The sequence below is a fragment of the Anabrus simplex genome, chromosome 5, assembly GCF_040414725.1.
Source record: "Anabrus simplex isolate iqAnaSimp1 chromosome 5, ASM4041472v1, whole genome shotgun sequence".
Lineage (NCBI taxonomy): Eukaryota > Metazoa > Arthropoda > Insecta > Orthoptera > Tettigoniidae > Anabrus > Anabrus simplex.
Genome location: NC_090269.1, coordinates 427,998,777 through 428,016,265, shown reverse-complemented (window position 1 = coordinate 428,016,265; position 17,489 = coordinate 427,998,777). Strand labels below are relative to the sequence as shown.

At 39.0% G+C, this 17,489-nt stretch overlaps 1 protein-coding gene across 1 annotated transcript in view; it reads left to right on the top strand.

The window, feature by feature from the left end:
• pio (piopio) overlaps positions 1 to 17,489 on the top strand; it is a 395,672-nt gene that overhangs the window by 120,408 nt on the left and 257,775 nt on the right. The window lies entirely within an intron of this gene.

Here is a 17,489-nt window from a genome sequence, read left to right as displayed (position 1 = left end):
TTTGAGAGCGTTGAGGGTGAGCTGATTCATCGGTTGGATACAAAATTTCAAACTGTTATAAATCAACGAATTGTCTCGATTTTGCCCGTTATATTATTTTTATATTTTAAGTGGTTAAGAGTAAGAGTAGGCCCTGAGCCTTAACTTCGCCACAATTGTAAATCAAGAATAAAAGCCAAACCAAACCCCATCGGTCAACAACCCCGGAGAGCAATGGCCTACCAAGCGACAGCTGCTCAGCCCGAAGGGCTCCAGAATACGAGGTGTCGTGTGGTCAGCACGACGAATCCCCTTGGTCGTTATTCTTGGCTTTCCAGACCATCTCACCGTCAGATAGCTCTTCAGTTATAATCACGTAAGCTGAGTGGACCTAGAACTAGCCCACAGATATTTCTCATCTGGCCGGGGCCTACTGATAAGACGCAGACACGCTTCCCCTACACCGCGGGGCCGGCCAAGAATTACTTATATATTTAGTACTCGACAAAAGCTACCACACGACACTGAAGTCTCATTGGTCGATTTTATTTAGTATGTTTTCCTTTGGGCTCCTCATATGAAATATTTATCCTACCCAACATGGATCCCACAAATCATGCTATTGTCATAAGCCATAAGGTCCGCTCCCTACAAGTGCATTGTTTCCCGATGAACTGTTTTTGCATGAATTACCTCTTTCGTCGCCATAAGACCTATCTGTGTCGGTGCGACGTAAAGCCCCTAGCAAAAAAAAAGAATTACCTCTATTTTTGGTGCTTTGTGATATTTGGCCAATGAGGAATATTTTTGCGGTGACGTCTCGCCCCTTACAGAAGTGAAGAAAACTCTCCGATACGCATTTGAACCTGTGACTGAGTTGACAGAAGGTTGTCTGGGATATCAGGGACAGTTTTAAATCCCTGACAGTTTCACGAATCAAACATCGGGCCAGTAAGATCCTCCAGTTCACTAGACTTTTGGAAGTCCCACATTCTGTCTCTTCTCTGTCTAACTTTTCCATTTCGGTTTCATTTTAGTTCGCCTCTTCTCCATATCTTTCCTCACTGACACCTCCTCATCCTAATTCTCTCCAGTTTTCCCATTCTCACAGTTCTGTCTATCTCTCCTACTTATTTTTCTCCTCTGGCCTGCATCCCTGTACTTCGGCTTTCATATCTGTCTTTTAAACACTTAGAGATTAAGATTTTTGTCTTCGCATACAGCCATCAGATCACGAGCCCTGAAGCTCACATTCAGAAGTTAAGATCGTTCTTAACTATAACTTATAATATTCCGTAAGAATAAAGCGCCCCTGACACGATAACAACAAGTGAATCTACACGAAAACCTACCTAATTGAATTTCTAGCTGCAGTCTGTGTAGTTCTGGCGCGGCTCCATCGCTGTCACAGGTGCCATGGGAAAGTTAATGACATTCCAATGGAAGAGATCCAACAAATCACGGGTCAACTCCTGTCTATCTTCCAAGATTATTTTATGTATGAGAAATTGAAATAATAATAATAAATAATAATATATTAATAATATAACATTTATTATTAGACTATTATTATTTCATCCTTCCTTCCTTCCTTCCTTCCTTCCTTCCTTCCTTCCTTCCTTCCTTCCTTCCTTCCTTCCTTCCTTCCTTTCTTTCTTTCTCTCTTATTCCGTTTAACCTCCAGGGTTGTTTTTTCCCTGGGATACCGAGAGATACACCTCCACCGCCTCAAGGGCAGTGTTGTGGAGCGAGACTTTGGTTCAGGAGAATACAACTGGGGAGGACCAGTACCTCTCCCAGGCCGCCTCACCTGCTATCCTGAACAGGGGATGGGAAGACCGGAAGGGACAGACAAGGAAGGACGGTCGTGGCCTTAAGTTAGGTAGGCCTACCATCCCGGCATTTGCCTGGAGGAGAAGTGGGAAACCTCGGGAAACTACTTCCAGGATGGCTGAGGCGGGAATCGAAACTCCGTATACTCAGTAGACCTAACGAGGCTCAGCGGACTTGTTCCAGCCCACGTACCACTTTTCAAATTTCGTGGCAGAGTCGGGAATCGAACCGGGGTCTCCGGGGATGGCAGATAATCACACTAAGCACTACACCACAGAGGCAGGACATTGTTATTATTATTATTATTATTATTATTATTATTATTATTATTATTATTATTGATACGGGACTTAGCAAAACAAATGCAAATTCATGAATATCTGTGTTATCATAGCCGATACGGTAAAATGTTTAAGATATAAATGGTCAGAAATTTAATTCTATATAACTTTGGTTATGTAGTATTTATCGATACGATCACTAATAATATAAATATTTGAGAATTCAATTTTAGGCCTTCCACTAAACTACCACATCACTCAACGTGAATTAAATTATTTATAGCCTAGATTTTAGTGGCTCGTTCTTCGACTTCGCATACCAATTTTTATTAAGATAAGACCACTAATAACATAAATATTTGAAAATTAAATTTTAGGGCTTCCCCTAAACTACCATTTCAATCAGCGTGAATAAAATTATTTATGGCCTAGATTTTAGCGACTTATTCCCCGACTTTGCATACCGATTTTCATTAAGTTCTCTTTAGCCGTTTTTTAGTGATGCGTGTACATACACACATACAGACAGACAGAAATTACGGAAAAGTAAAAAGTGAATTTCCTCGTTACTGTGGACATGCCGGTAGAGAAATACCACCCTTTTCAAATTCTGAGCAATGTACAATGTTTTATACATACAGACTATGATTCAAAACGGTCTACAGTAAGTTGCAAAAGTAAAATCAGAGAAAAACAGAAAAAATACAAGTATTACATGGTAACATTTTAAAAGAAATCAGCGCACAGTTATAAAAAACGCAGATACTTAAATATATTAAGGAAGTATTCTTGTAAAGAAAAACTACACTTCAGTACAAAAAAACACATGAATGAAAACTGGAGAAGTGTGTGTGTGGCAAGTTCTTGTAACTAATCATCATATCAAGTTACGTCGTCAAACGTATTATACTTGGAATGTTGATGCAGCCACAATGTTAGTAAACACAAACACGGTGAGATTCTGTAATGACATTTTTTTGTGTTCTTCTGGCAAGTCTCAAGTCCCTCTTCTTGTCTCTCGCGATGCGCTTTATGCACTTTGCAGCTCCGTAGTTGCTAGATCGTGCCGTCGTCTTCCAGTTTTTGCAATTTTGCTGCTGACTCAGGTAGAAATATCGCTAAATGACTTCGTTACAAACAGCTGGCAAGATTTTTGTTTCTTATTTTATTCCAGAAATCTCGAGAAATATTTAACTTTCCAGTATTTACAAAGGTGTAGGGCCAGATTCTGAGAAGGAATAAAATAGAATTTTGACTGTTCTGGAAACATTACAAACTTAAAATCAATAGTAAGGAAACCAAACTTTCAGTTGTGAGCAAAGATGGCAGGAAAGATAATACAAACATAAGAATAGGTCATTCCAAAATAGAAGAAGTGCAACATTTCTGGTGCTTAGGAAGAGAAGAGATGCACCAAAGAAATCAAAAGATTAATGGCTCTTGATAAACAGGCCTTTAACAAATACCCATATAAGTTTAAAAACAAGAAAGGCTTTATTTGGAATGTGAGAGCTGGACTATTGAAAACAAGGAAAAGATTCATTGGAAGGAACTGAAGTGTGGATTTGGAGGAAAGTGACGACGACATGATGGACTGAAAAAAGGGCGAATCGAGATGTTCTAAAGGAAATCAATGAACAACGGAGAGTGATAAAGGACATGGAAAGAAGGAAGAATAAACTTGTGGGTCATATCCTGAGACGTAATGACTTCCTAGTGAACGTCTTTGAAAGAAAACTACTAGGATAGAAAGGTAGAGGAAGACCAAGGAAGACATACTTCGAGGATTGAGAAACTTGATAGGAAGTGAGGAGAACAACAGGACTGAGAGGAGAATGGTTGCAGCGACAAGGCTTAGCCTCTAGTGTATGGTGGTGATGACAGGCAGCTTTATAAAAATCCTTGGAATCAGTTCAGACCATATTTACAACAACATAAGGATGTTTTTTTATCATCTAAATATGATTTACCGAGCGAGTTAGTCACACAGCTGTGAGCTTGCATTCGGGAGATAGCGGGTTCGAATCCCATCGTCGGTTTACCATTTTCACACTAGGCAAATGCTGGATTGTACCTTAATTATAACCACGGCCGCTTCCTTCCTAGTCCTTTCCTATCCTTGCGTCGAGGGGGATCTTCGCTGTGTTAGTTCGAAGTGTTTTTCGTTCCAGTGTTATCATCTGAAATATTTACAAAGTTATCTGATCTCAGTGAAGGCATCTCTATCTAGTGAAAAAAGTAGAAATCAGACACTTTTTATTGTACATACAGGAACCACTTCTAGTTTTATGTTGCTCAAGGAAACTATTTCCTCCAACCTTGCCCTTACACATGCCTTGCGTTTGTTACATAGACCCTTTTTTTTTCAATTGAAATACCTGTATTTTTCAATTCTGGCTCTTTTTTTAAATTGACTTTACGTCGCACCGACACAGATAGGCCTTACGGCGACGATGGTATAGGAAAGGGATAGGAGTGGGAAGGAATCGGCACAAGGTACATCCCCAGCATTTGCGTGGTATGAAAATGGGAAACCACGGAAAACCATCTTCAGAGCTACCGACAGTGGGGCTCGAACCCGCTATCTCCTGCATGCAAGCTCCCAGCTGCGCGCCCCTAACCGGATGGTCAACTCGCCCGATAATTTTGGTTCTTAGACCCACTTTAATGAATAGCATTTATCGACCAGCTGCTGTGGAGATGTATAGGATCACATGTCAGTGTAATGTTATTGTTGGTCAGTTTTATGGACTTAGAACACCGCATTTAGTTTTCCTACGACTCGCCGATCTAACTTCATGAATAGCGTAGCCCATGCGGTAATAAAACGTGCGAGACATAAATGATCGGTAACTGTACTTTCTATAACTTTTGTTATAGCCTATACAGATTGTAATCGAAGAAATATTTCCGAACATACATGGAAGGTTTTGAAAAAGATATCATAATAGCGAATGGATCCATTTTATTGTTATTATTATTATTATTATTATTAATTATTATTATTATTATTATTATTATTATTATTATTATTATTAGTATTATTATAATAGCAGTTTACGGCCATTAGAGACCACAATAAGCATTCCCTCTCCACGCGCTGTTCTGCTCTTTTTCACGAAAGCCCTCTGTTGGCAATGTCTTCACAATTTAGACTTAATTTTTAGTATTATTTTTATTTCGTAAGGTAAAATTTTTTAAAACAGAAAAGATTAGAAATTAAATTTTACTCAACTTCTTAAATAGTGCAGGTAGTCTATACACCGTTTCGAAACAACTAATGGAAACAATGAACAAACCTGTTTTGTTCCCTGTAATATTGCTACGCCACTGTTCACTAATAAGGCCTAGAGCGTTCGGCTCCATGGATAAATAGTTAGTGTGCTGGACTTTGGTCACTGGGTCCCGGGTTCGATTCCCGATAGGGAAGGGAATTTTACCATAATTGGTTAATTTCCTTAGCACGAGGACTGGGTGTATGTGTCGTCTCCATCATCATTTCATCCTCATCACGACGCGCAGGTCGCCTACGCGAGTCAAATCGAAAGACCTGCACACGCCATTATTATTATTATTATTATTATTATTATTATTATTATTATTATTATTATTATTATTATTATTATTATTATTATTATTATTATTATTATTATTATTATTATTATTAGCCTAGAGCACTCTCCCGATGTCCGGTAACTTAAATACTGTTTTTCTAGAAATGTTGTCAAGCCGTTTTCCCGTGACATTCACACAAACATGAAACAGACACAAAAATTGAACTGATCTCAGTTTATGACATTCCCTCTGAATTACTGACTGCCTTAGGAGAAACCAGCATGGTAAGGTTATTTCATTTAGTGTGCAGGATGTATGAGACAGGAGAAGTCCCATCCGATTTTCGGCAGAATGTTGTTATACCTATTCCCAAGAAAGCCGGTGCTGACAGGTGTGAAAACTACCGCACCATTAGTTTAGTATCTCATGCCTGCAAAATTTTAACACGTATTATTTACTGAGGAATGGAAAAACAAGTTGAAGCTGAGTTGGGGGAAGATCAATTTGGCTTCAGAAGAAATGTAGGCACACGTGAAGCAATACTGACTTTACGTCTGATCTTAGAGGATCGAATCAAGAAGGACAAGCCCACGTACATGGCATTCGTAGATCTAGAAAAGGCATTCGATAATGTTGATTGGACCAAACTATTTATGATTCTGAAGATGATAGGGATCAGATACCGAGAACGAAGAATTATCTACAATCTGTATACAAATCAGTCTGCAGTGATAAGAATCGAGGGCTTTGAAAAAGAAGCAGCAATCCAGAAAGGAGTGAGGCAAGGCTGCAGTTTGTCCCCTCTCCTTTTCAATGTTTACATAGAACAGGCAGTAAAGGAAATCAAAGAGAAATTTGGAAAGGGAATCACAGTCCAAGGAGAGGAAATCAAAACCTTGAGATTTGCCGATGATATTGTTATTTTATCTGAAACTGCAGAAGATCTCGAGAAGTTGCTGAATGGTATGGTTGAAGTCTTGGGTAAGGAGTACAAGATGAAAATAAATAAGTCCAAAACAAAAGTAATGGAGTGCAGTCGAACGAAGGCAGGTGATGTAGGAAATATTAGATTAGGAAATGAAGTCTTAAAGGAAGTAGATGAATTTGTACTTGGGTAGTAAAATAACTAACGATGGCAGAAGTAAGGAGGACATAAAATGCAGACTAGCACAAGCAAGGAAGAGCTTTCTTAAGAAAAGAAATTTGCTCACTTCAAACATTGATATCGGAATTAGAAAGATGTTTTTGAAGACTTTTGTGTGGAGCGTGGCATTGTATGGAAGTGAAACATGGACGATAACTGGCTCAGAAAGAAAGAGAATAGAAGCTTTTGAAATGTGGTGTTACAGAAGAATGCTGAAGGTGAGATGGATAGATCGAATCACGAATGAAGAGATACTGAATCGAATTGGTGAGAGGAGATCGATTTGGCTAAATTTGACGAGAAGAAGAGATAGAATGATAGGACACATCTTAAGACACCCAGGACTTGTTCAGTTGGTTTTTGAAGGAAGTGTAGGGGGTAAGAACGGTAGGGGTAGACCAAGATATGAATATGACAAGCAGATTAGAGCAGATGTAGGATGCAATAGTTACGTAGAAATGAAAAGGTTAGCACAGGATAGGGTGGCATGGAGAGCTGCATCAAACCAGTCTATGGACTGATGACTCAAACAACAACAACACTCACTGAATTAACTCAGCCCACCTCACGAGTTCATACAAGCAACTTTACCACAAGTCCACCATATCTGTAATTACCACGGTTTAGCGCGGGCAATGTTTAGAATCTTTAGAAAACTTCAAACCACTATTTCTCAATAACATGATTTTTACAGATATCGCACTGACACGTCGATGTGTATAACATTAGAGTTGAGTTCTTTGTGTTAAAGAAAATTGAATATTTTGCCTTTCTTATGAAGAGTTGTAAGTGCTTCAGAGTTTATATATAGCGAGAGTGAAAGTAGTTTTGATTGTCGGATACTGAGCCCTACAACCTCGTAGCTTGTCGTCCCGGAAAACTGTAAAAGTAGTTAGTTGGACATAAAGCCAATAGCATTAGTTTAGTGAACCGTTACAATATTAGTCCTGAGTTCGTATCTCGTCCAGTTGTGAGGCAGCCCCAGCGAATAGAGTGATGTAGACGTCCTTGGCCAGGCAATCCCTACTCTCGCCAGGTGTAAGCCAATGAGCAACTTATTGCCAAACTGTTAACAGAACACCTGAGCACAATATGAGTACATCATGATTAGTTGAAATTGAGGTGTTTCTTCCCTCGAGCTAATGTCACGGTTGAATACCATTTACTGTACTCTAGTGTGATGACAGAAAGCTCACGAGAAATTATACAAATGTTGGATGAACTCAACACGAAACTAGAAGAATATGGAACGAGAATTAATAAGAAGACCAAAAGTATGGTAATTGGAGGAAAAGGTAGAAAATATCGTATTAACATTGGGCGTGAAGAAATAGAACAAGTCAATAAATTTAAATATTTGGGAAGTGTGATCACGGAAGATAGCGGTTCGTGACATTCTACTCTGGCAGGGCTGTGCCGCCATCTCTTCTCCCTCCCCAATGTGACCAGCACCACGAAACTTTTAGGTGAATAATAATAATAATAATAATAATAATAATAATAATAATAATAATAATAATAATAATAATAATAATAATAATAATAATAATAATATATTCTGTATCCATACAATGCCTCTGACCCACATGCAAATCACCAAGTATCCCTGCAGGAGAAAGAAAGGACATGGCGAGAGAAGACCCTCCACGGAAAATACTACAGCAATCTAAACCAACAGAGCATAGACAAGAATGCGTCGTGTATGTGGTTACAAAGTGGGCGCTTATTTGGGGAGACAGAGGGATTTGCAGTTGCTATACAAGACCAAGTAATAGCTACAAACAATTACAAAAAGTACATCATCAAAGACACCAGCGTACTCTCCGACAAATGCAGACGATGCTCCGTTCATCTCGAGACCATCGACCATATCACTGCGGGCTGCCCAATACTTGCCCCCGTAGAATACACGAGACGACACAATCTTGTCTCGGGAATCATACACCAGGCACTTGCTCAGGAAAACCAATTAATTCAGGAGCGTATCCCTTATTACAAGTACCATCCAACACCATTCCTGGAGAACGAGTCGATTAAGCTTTATTGGGACACTGCTGTAGTGACAGATAAAACAGTCAACCATAACAGGCCAGACATAATACTGGTGAACAAGAAAACTGGGACGACTTTCATTATTGACATCGCTATCCCCAATGACACCAATATTGACAGGAAGTACAGTGAAAAAATCTCCAAGTACAAAGAACTTGCAGAAGAGATAAAGAGGATCTGGAAGATGAAACTGGTACGAATAGTTCCTGTGATTCCGTCAGTCAACGGCCTCATTTCACACACACTTCACAAGAGTCTGCGAGAACTGGGTCTTCCACCGAACATCTACAAAATTATGCAACATTCTGTCCTCCTGTCAACATGCAACATTGTGCGATCGTTCCTCTCGCAAGAATGAAGATCCCATGATCTACAGTTTTGTATATACCTGTACATCAACGTTTGTATTATAATGTGTAAATACTTTAATTATGTAAGGCACTTGGTGCATCCCGTGCCCCATTACTACCCATATTTCCTTGTGGAGAAGTGTATGAATAATAATAATAATAATAATAATAATAATAATAATAATAATAATAATAATAATAATAATAATAAAGAAATGGACATGACGTGTGGCTTTTTTAGTGCCAGGGGTATCCGAGGACATGTTCGGCTCGACAGATGCAGGTCTTTTGATTTGATTCCCATAAGCGACGTTGTAATCCGATGACACTAGCTGAATAGAAATCTGCTTGCACTACAACATGAATGAATGAATGAATTAATTAACTATACTACATTGGCATTTATGCACACACATTAACAGGCTAACAGCTAATCCAATCCCGACTACAATGGCACTGCACTGTTTCACCATTTAGTGATAATAATGACATTCATGAAAACAAATAAACAGTGCACTCCTGAATTTCTCTCTCTCTCTCTCTCTCTCTCTCTCTCTCTCTCTCTCTCTCTCTCTCTTGATCAAATTTCAAAGTATAACAACGTATTTAACAATTTTACCACCCTACAAATAGCGCCGTCACGTTATTGATACATTTTGAATCATTATTGTAGCTTCTTTTTAGAACTGAATTGTTTAAATAGTCAGTGTAATGGAATTCATTGTCTTGTATTAATGCTTCGGAATTAATGTAACATGTGGGAGAAAACGCCTGGGTACATTGTGTTGCTGAGGGCTCTCCTGCCACAGTCCGAACACCTCAAGACTAAAGAGAAAACATCGAGCGGCTGAACAGCAGCCACGATCTGAAAGCCTTTTGCCATTTCCTTGAAAATAGAAAAGCAAAATGTTTACAGCCGAAATAATAAAGATAGCATTGTATAACTGAATAGCACACCACGTAATTTCGACTTCGCTACATTTGTCCATCTCTTTATGTAATCAATTACAGAGTGAAATAACGTTAAATGTTTTTGAAAAGGCGGCGGGGCGGCGCGGCAAAAGCCCTTCATGCACGAACCGCCACTGGTCAAGATAGGCACTGCACAACAGAAATTAAGGAGAGAATTGACATGGCAAAAGCAGGTTTCAAGAGAAAATTGAAATTACTTTGTGGGCCACTAAACAAACATGCCAAATATTATATCCGGAGCATTGCGCTGTATGGTGCAGAGGCTTGGGCAGTACGGAGGAAAGAAGAAAGAAGATGTGGATATGGATGTGAATAGAACAAGTGAAATGTAAGACCGCGTAAGGAATGCAGAGTTGAAGAAGGACGAACTGTGTTGCAAATCATTAGAAGTAGAAAAAATGAACTGGATCCGACATGAACCTCCTAATGTAGGGGACTCTCGGCTAAAACCGAATTATTAAGGCAGAATTAGAAGTAGAACGCATTTTGATAATCTTCTTCTCCTTCTTTTCCTTTTCCCAGTTTACTGCTGTGAGAACGTGTTGTGGATCTGGCCTAGTTTTACGATCGGATGCCCTTCTTGGCGCAAAACACACCAAAAAAAAAACACACACAGAGAGAGATTTATTACTGCGTGTTCCTGTGATGGTTGGGAGTGTGGTCTGCGCTGTGTATAGGTGAAGATATGTATTGAGACCAACACAAATACTTAGTCCCTGAGCCAGAGGAATTAACTGCACGCAGTTAAAAACCTCGACCACACTGGGAATCGAACCCGGGGTACTTTGATCCAGATTCGAGTACGCTGACCTTTCAGCGAAGAAGACAAACATTTCGAGGATGATTATCAAAACAACGTATTTATTTAGTAGCCTACTTAAACACAGAATTATAATTTACTCTTTCTATTAATTCACTTAATTGTAATACTTCGCCAAAGTCCGAAAATATTATATTAATGAGAAATGGAAATCGGATTTGCATAGAGCTAATAGCAAAACAAACGACACACAGAACAGTAAAAGTATACATCCATTTTAAATTGACATAGCAAAACAAACAAATAGTCGATACCAAAATAGAATAATAAAAATAATTATACACAAAATTAACTTAATTCTTGAATAAGTTGAAGGAAATCACAGAATGTACCTGAATATTTTGGTGCTCTCCTGTGACTAACAAAGTTGTAGCTTATTCAGTCTTTCAGCATTTATACTTTTGGTAGGACCCCAAGTACATCGCTGAGCTACTTGGGCAAAAACTAATGTTATTTCAAGAAAGCACAATCTCTTCCAGAAAAAGAAACATAAGTAAAGTTTTCTTTTTTAAAATAGTCGATTTCGCATTATATAGTGTATTCGAAACATATTAAAAGTGGTTTACATGTAATGAAAACGGAAAATACAAAAGTACAGTCCTTTATAACATTTCTCCAGATATAGTTATACAGTACATCCTTCCAAGTGATCTTTCATCCGGACGGGCTGATTGGCTCCGACGGGTGAGACGCTTGCCTTCTGACCCCAACGTGGCAAGTTCGATCCTAGCTCAGTCCGGTGGTATTTGTAGGTGCTCAAATACATCAGCCCCGTATCGGTAGATTTACATGCAGTTAGAAGAAATCCTTCGGGACTAAATGTAGTTAACGGGACTTAAAAACCAATGACATTATTATTAATAAGATATTTTATCCATTTATGTTTACACGAATTCTCTTCTCAACAAGGACGATCTGTGTTGACATTTCACTAATATTTATGTATTTATTCAAGATCAGGAACAGCATAAAGCCGAATTACAAAGATCCGGGCTATGTACAATAGACATTAATCTAAAATGACAGATATATAAATATTTACAACGGACACAAGTATACATAATAAAACTGTACAGTCCTATATTGCACAAAAACAACATAAACAAAGACATTAACAAAGGAAAATACATTTACAGTAAATACAGGAGTAGAAACAGGAAAGAACAGGAAGGAAAATTCAGTTATATGATAAATATCATGACAGAAGGAAGGAAACGATAGGAAGATGTCCAGGTCCTTGTTGATAGATAAGGTATTAAACATTGCTGGAATACGTACAGAAAAGGACCTTTTGGTGAGAGAAAGGCGGGAGTAAGGAATATGGAATAGGGTCCTCATTCTGGTACTACTGGATGGGACGTGGAGGGCGAATGAAAATCCACAGCCTGTTTCCAGTCATTCGACTGGATCAGGAATGGAATGAATGAACTCCCATCTAGCGGCGAGGACAGAAATTGTTCCGGTTGCCGAAGCCTGTCGCACTCCTCTAGGGCAATGATTATTTAATGACAGATGAAATGAAATGGTATTGGAGAGTGTTGCTGGAATGAAATATGGCAGGGAAAACCGGAGTACCCGGAGAAAAACCTGTCCCGCCTCCACTTTGTCCAGCACAAATCCAACATGGAGTGACCGGGATTTGAACCACGGAACCCAGCGGTGAGAGGCCAGCGTGCTACCGCCTGAGCCGCGGAGGCTTAGAGGGGGAATAACGGAACTAAATCTGGAGACCTAAACAGACCATGAGCTGCTTTGTATAGCAGCTTTAGGTCGGCTACTTTCCTCCGAGCAGAAAGAGTCTTGAGTTGCAGTTTCCCAAGCACTTGGATTGCGACATGCAGGGACCGTGGCTCTGACGATAGCACAGAAGAAAGGTTGTACACGATCAAGGTGGCTGAGATTTGAAGAAGCAGAAATGGATCAGACTGGAGAGGTGTATTCAACAATCGGTAAGATACAGGAAACATAGAATGCTCTGAGGGCATCTACATCTGCGAAGTCAGAAAACCTGTAGAGTATACCAAGAAGTGACATAACACGTGAGATGACCCTGTTTATGTGCGAGACAAACAACAATTTACTGTCAAAAGGCACTCCTAAGTCTTTTCGATTGTCAAAAATTGCAGTCGGTTGATTCAGTAGGTGATATTCTCGTAGAACGGGGGATTTACGAAGTGTGAACGAAATGGTGGAACACTTGGAGGGATGAGGTTTAAGACTGCAATGTAGAACACGAAACAGAAAATGCTTAGATTGATGCTTTCACAGGCCGTAATTTCAGACATGATAACAAGCTTTTGGAGACGTCTTCCCCACGAACAGTCGAGATTTTCTTCTGAAGATGCGGAGCAAAATTCTCTGCAAAACGTAAAGAGTTTCACCTTGTTTCCTTGACATGGTAAAAGTCCTGTTATCATGTCCAGAACAAAGTGCTTATTCTCTAACATGCACAGTCCACAACTAGAACTACTAATGCCCAGTAAATGCGTTGCTGGAATTATACTGAAATAGCTCAGTCAGCAGGAAATCACCCATGAATTTCTGAAACTAATAGGTGTGCCGCTTAGCCATAGATACGTCATAGGTATCTGTTTTAACGAATCACAAGACATTGAGCTTAATAATACGTTATAAAAAGTCTCGTAGCTTATCGTCAAAGCTACCAGCCGCCCCGAATTTTGAGCACTTCCCCGAATCTGAGCAAAATTTATCATGCATTTCGAGTTGCCGACTGTCCAAGAATTAATTTTATAGCAAGTATTGAATGTTACTACAGTAGATGTAACGAGTTCCGACAGCAGAAAAAAAATGTGTTGGCAACACTGCTCACGTTTGCTCAGACCACTGCTGTGTAAGGAACGTTAAATGTATAACTTAGCCACTGTTCTATTCTATTCTATTGATCAAAGCAGAAATTCAAATTTCTTTCAATTCCGATGTAAGCTATTCTAAATCTGTGGATTTCGTAAAGGATGACAAGAATACGTCGGATGCAGCTTCCTGTCATTACAAAATAACCTAATGGAAGATAACGTAAATGATAAGAGTGAGAGGCGGATGTAATTCAGTGACAGTCACTACTGATCTGCATTTAGGGCAGTCGCCCAGGTGGCAGATCCCCTATCTGTTGTTTTCCTAGTCTTTTCTTAAATGATTGCAAAGAAATTGGAAATTTATTGAACATCTCCCTTGGTAAGTTACTCCAATCCCTAACTCCCCTTCCTATAAACGAATATTTGCCCCAGGTTGTCCTCTTGAATTCCAACTTTTAAAGACCCCACGCAAAGTTATTCGTCTACTAATGTAATTTCACGCCATCTCTCCACTGACAGCTCGGAACATACCACTTAGTCGAGCAGCTCGCCCCCTTTCTCCCAAGTCTTCCCAGCCCAAACTTTGCAACATTTTTGTAACGCTACTCTTTTGTCGGAAATCTCCCAGAACAAATCGAGCTGCTCTTCTTTGGATTTTTCCCAGTTCTTGAATTAAGTAATCCTGGTGACGGTCCCATACACTGGAACCATACTCAAATTGGGGTAACCCAGTTTATCATCATACCATTGACTACTGTCTATCTCACAACATTTTCGAGGTCATTTTGCAGTTACTCACAATATAGTAAGTTATTTATTACTGAAATTAAAAGAGAGGAAATATCTTATGAGAATGTAGGTATTTTGTTGGTAGTAATAACAATTATAATAATAGAGAATTTCATATTCCGTTATATGGGAATATTATTTTATAACTTTTGAAGTTGAAAGGTGCCTCAAATATATTGTTTGTGCTATTAACTCACTATGCAATTATATGAAAGCACACACGTATACAGTATATGCATTTGTGATTCCAACTCAGAAATATTCACGGTCAAAAGATGGTAAACCTGTTTATCATTAAACCAGAAAATATTGTTTTAAAACCAAGTAATTAATGTTTTGATTATCGTGAGGTTCTTAAGTTCTTCTATCAAACAATTACGCTAACTGTTGTAAATTCAAATGAATTGCGTGAGGCAAAGTAACATTGTTCTCGGCGCAATGCGCTTGTGAAATGGCATCTATAATAGTGACGTGCAGACCAGGGTGGGGAAATGTTACTTCCTGAGCGGCTCGTCCTAAGATCATCGGCTCTTCTCTCTGCTTTGTTTTCGAATGGAAACCAAGACATTATTTAACCCAGTTACGAAAGTTTCCAATCTGTTCAAACTCTTATTCAGAAGTTGCATGTAAAAATGTGCCATTTCAATTTAGGATTCTGAGTATCAGATGATCATCATACTCGTGTAATTGCAGTGTGTGAAAAACATGATACTGTCTGTAGTTGGATCAGGGACTGGAACATATCCATACATTAACAAATCGTGAGACATCTGCCTGGCATCCCAGGTGACCGTGCGATCCAGAATACAAATAAAAATGTAAGGCTACAATTTGCTGTGTGGGGAAACAAAATATATTTAGTTTTTGTATTGTTTATATTAGCTTGCTGAAGATTATCAAGGCTGCCGCAGAGATTAAGCATAACAAAGATACAAAATATTGTTATGCAACTGCTGATAAAGGATATGAAAATAGAAAATTATATTGGTAGATAGTATATAAGTGATTTCGTAAGATCGCGACAGATCCCAAAACTGCCGAGATTGCAATATCTTTTCTGGTATTATTAGGGATGCCCAGCATTTTGCTGATCTTTACAAAAAGTTTCGGTATCTTAAGTCGACTGGAAAATTTACAGCTGTTCTTTTAACATCCTTACAGAAAAATGTACACACCAGTAGAAAACCAGTAAAAACCGGATTAACACGCAATTTTCTCCGGCAAAGTTGGTACAGTCTACGAGATTGATTGGCACGGTGCATCTAGCTTGTAACCCTTCATACTGTAGAGACTGGATCTAAGAAAACCTATATCAGCAATTTAACTTCCACTGCTTCCCATCCAGATGAAAATTTTAATGAGAATTGAGGCTCACTGTGAAATTTTGCGCTGAAAATTGTTGTGGCCTAGAAATCAGTCGAAGGTCGTATTTCTTTCAAGTTACTTCCCGCTAGTCGTGTTTAGAACGCTTTTTTGGAGAAGTTGTAATCAAATATTTTTCGGACAAGAATAAATACCCGTCCCCGTCCCCTAGAGGACTCTACGGGAGCAGTATATTGATTTTTTTCAGAAGTACAGGGATATAACTCCTTACCAATGTGTGTGTGTGTGTGTGTGTGTGTGTGTGTGTGTGTTAAGATCATAGCATTTTGTATAGTAGGCCAATTTAAACTTGGTTCACTGTAAGAGAAGGCTTTTTAGCCTTAACCACGCCAAGTAAGCGAGACATTATAAATACATAAAATTAATATCTCTTTTAAATTTCCAGCTCCGTGGCTAACTGGTTAGCATGCTGACCGTTGGTCCAAAAAGTCCCGGGTTTGATTGCCGGTGGGTCGGGGATTTTAACTTTCATTGCTTATTTCCTCTGACTCGGAACTGGATGACTGTGAAGTCTTCAACACCAGATTCAATCAATCAATCAATCAATCAATCAATCAATCAATCAATCAATCAATCAATACTGATCTGCATTTAGGGCAGTCGCCCAGGTGGCAGATTCCCTATCTGTTGTTTTCCTAGAATTTTCTTAAATGATTTCAAAGAAATTGGAAATTTATTGAACATCTCCCTTGGTTAGTTATTCCAATCCCTAACTCCCCTTCCTATAAATGAATATTTGCCCCAATTTGTCCTCTTGAATTCCAACTTTATCTTCAAATTGTGATCTTTCCTACCTTTAAAGACGCCACTCAAATTTATTCATCTACTAATGTCATTCCAGGCCATCTCTGACAGCTCGGAACATACCACTTAGTCGAGCAGCTCGTCTTCTTTCTCTCAGTTCTTCCCAGCCCAGTCGAGCAGCTCATCTTCTTTCTCTCAGTTCTTCCCAGCCCAAACTTTGCAACATATTTCTTCTCCGGAAAGAGGCCCCATCCTCACAGACGCACATGCCGCACAAGGGTGTCGGCTCGAAAGAATTGCACCAGGCCACATGCCATTATTTGTATTACCCTTTACACCCCTCCCCTGTCTTTATTTAGACCATAACCTAGCATAACTAGTTTCCTTATTTGATCATGTCACTAGATGTGCCATGACAGTATTTTTCTGTAAAATAAGTTCTTTTGAACAGTCAGTCTTTAAATTGCTAATAAAATATATTAATGTTCTAAAACGATCGTTAACACCATTGTTTATTCATTATCTGTTCCCTCCTTCTCCTACTGCTAAAACAAATGACTCAGTTTACTGGAAATAGTTGAATTTTAGATGGAGATTCAAATGCTTGGTTAGAAGACGAACTTTAAGTTAAGTGGAAAGTAATTCTTTGACTTCTTCTAGATGTTGTTTTGAAATGGTGTTGAATGAAATGCTGCATTAATTAATTTTAGAGTTGAACATAGGCTCTGCACAGGACTGATGAATCGTTAGGGGATGTCGGTCATTTTAAAAGTT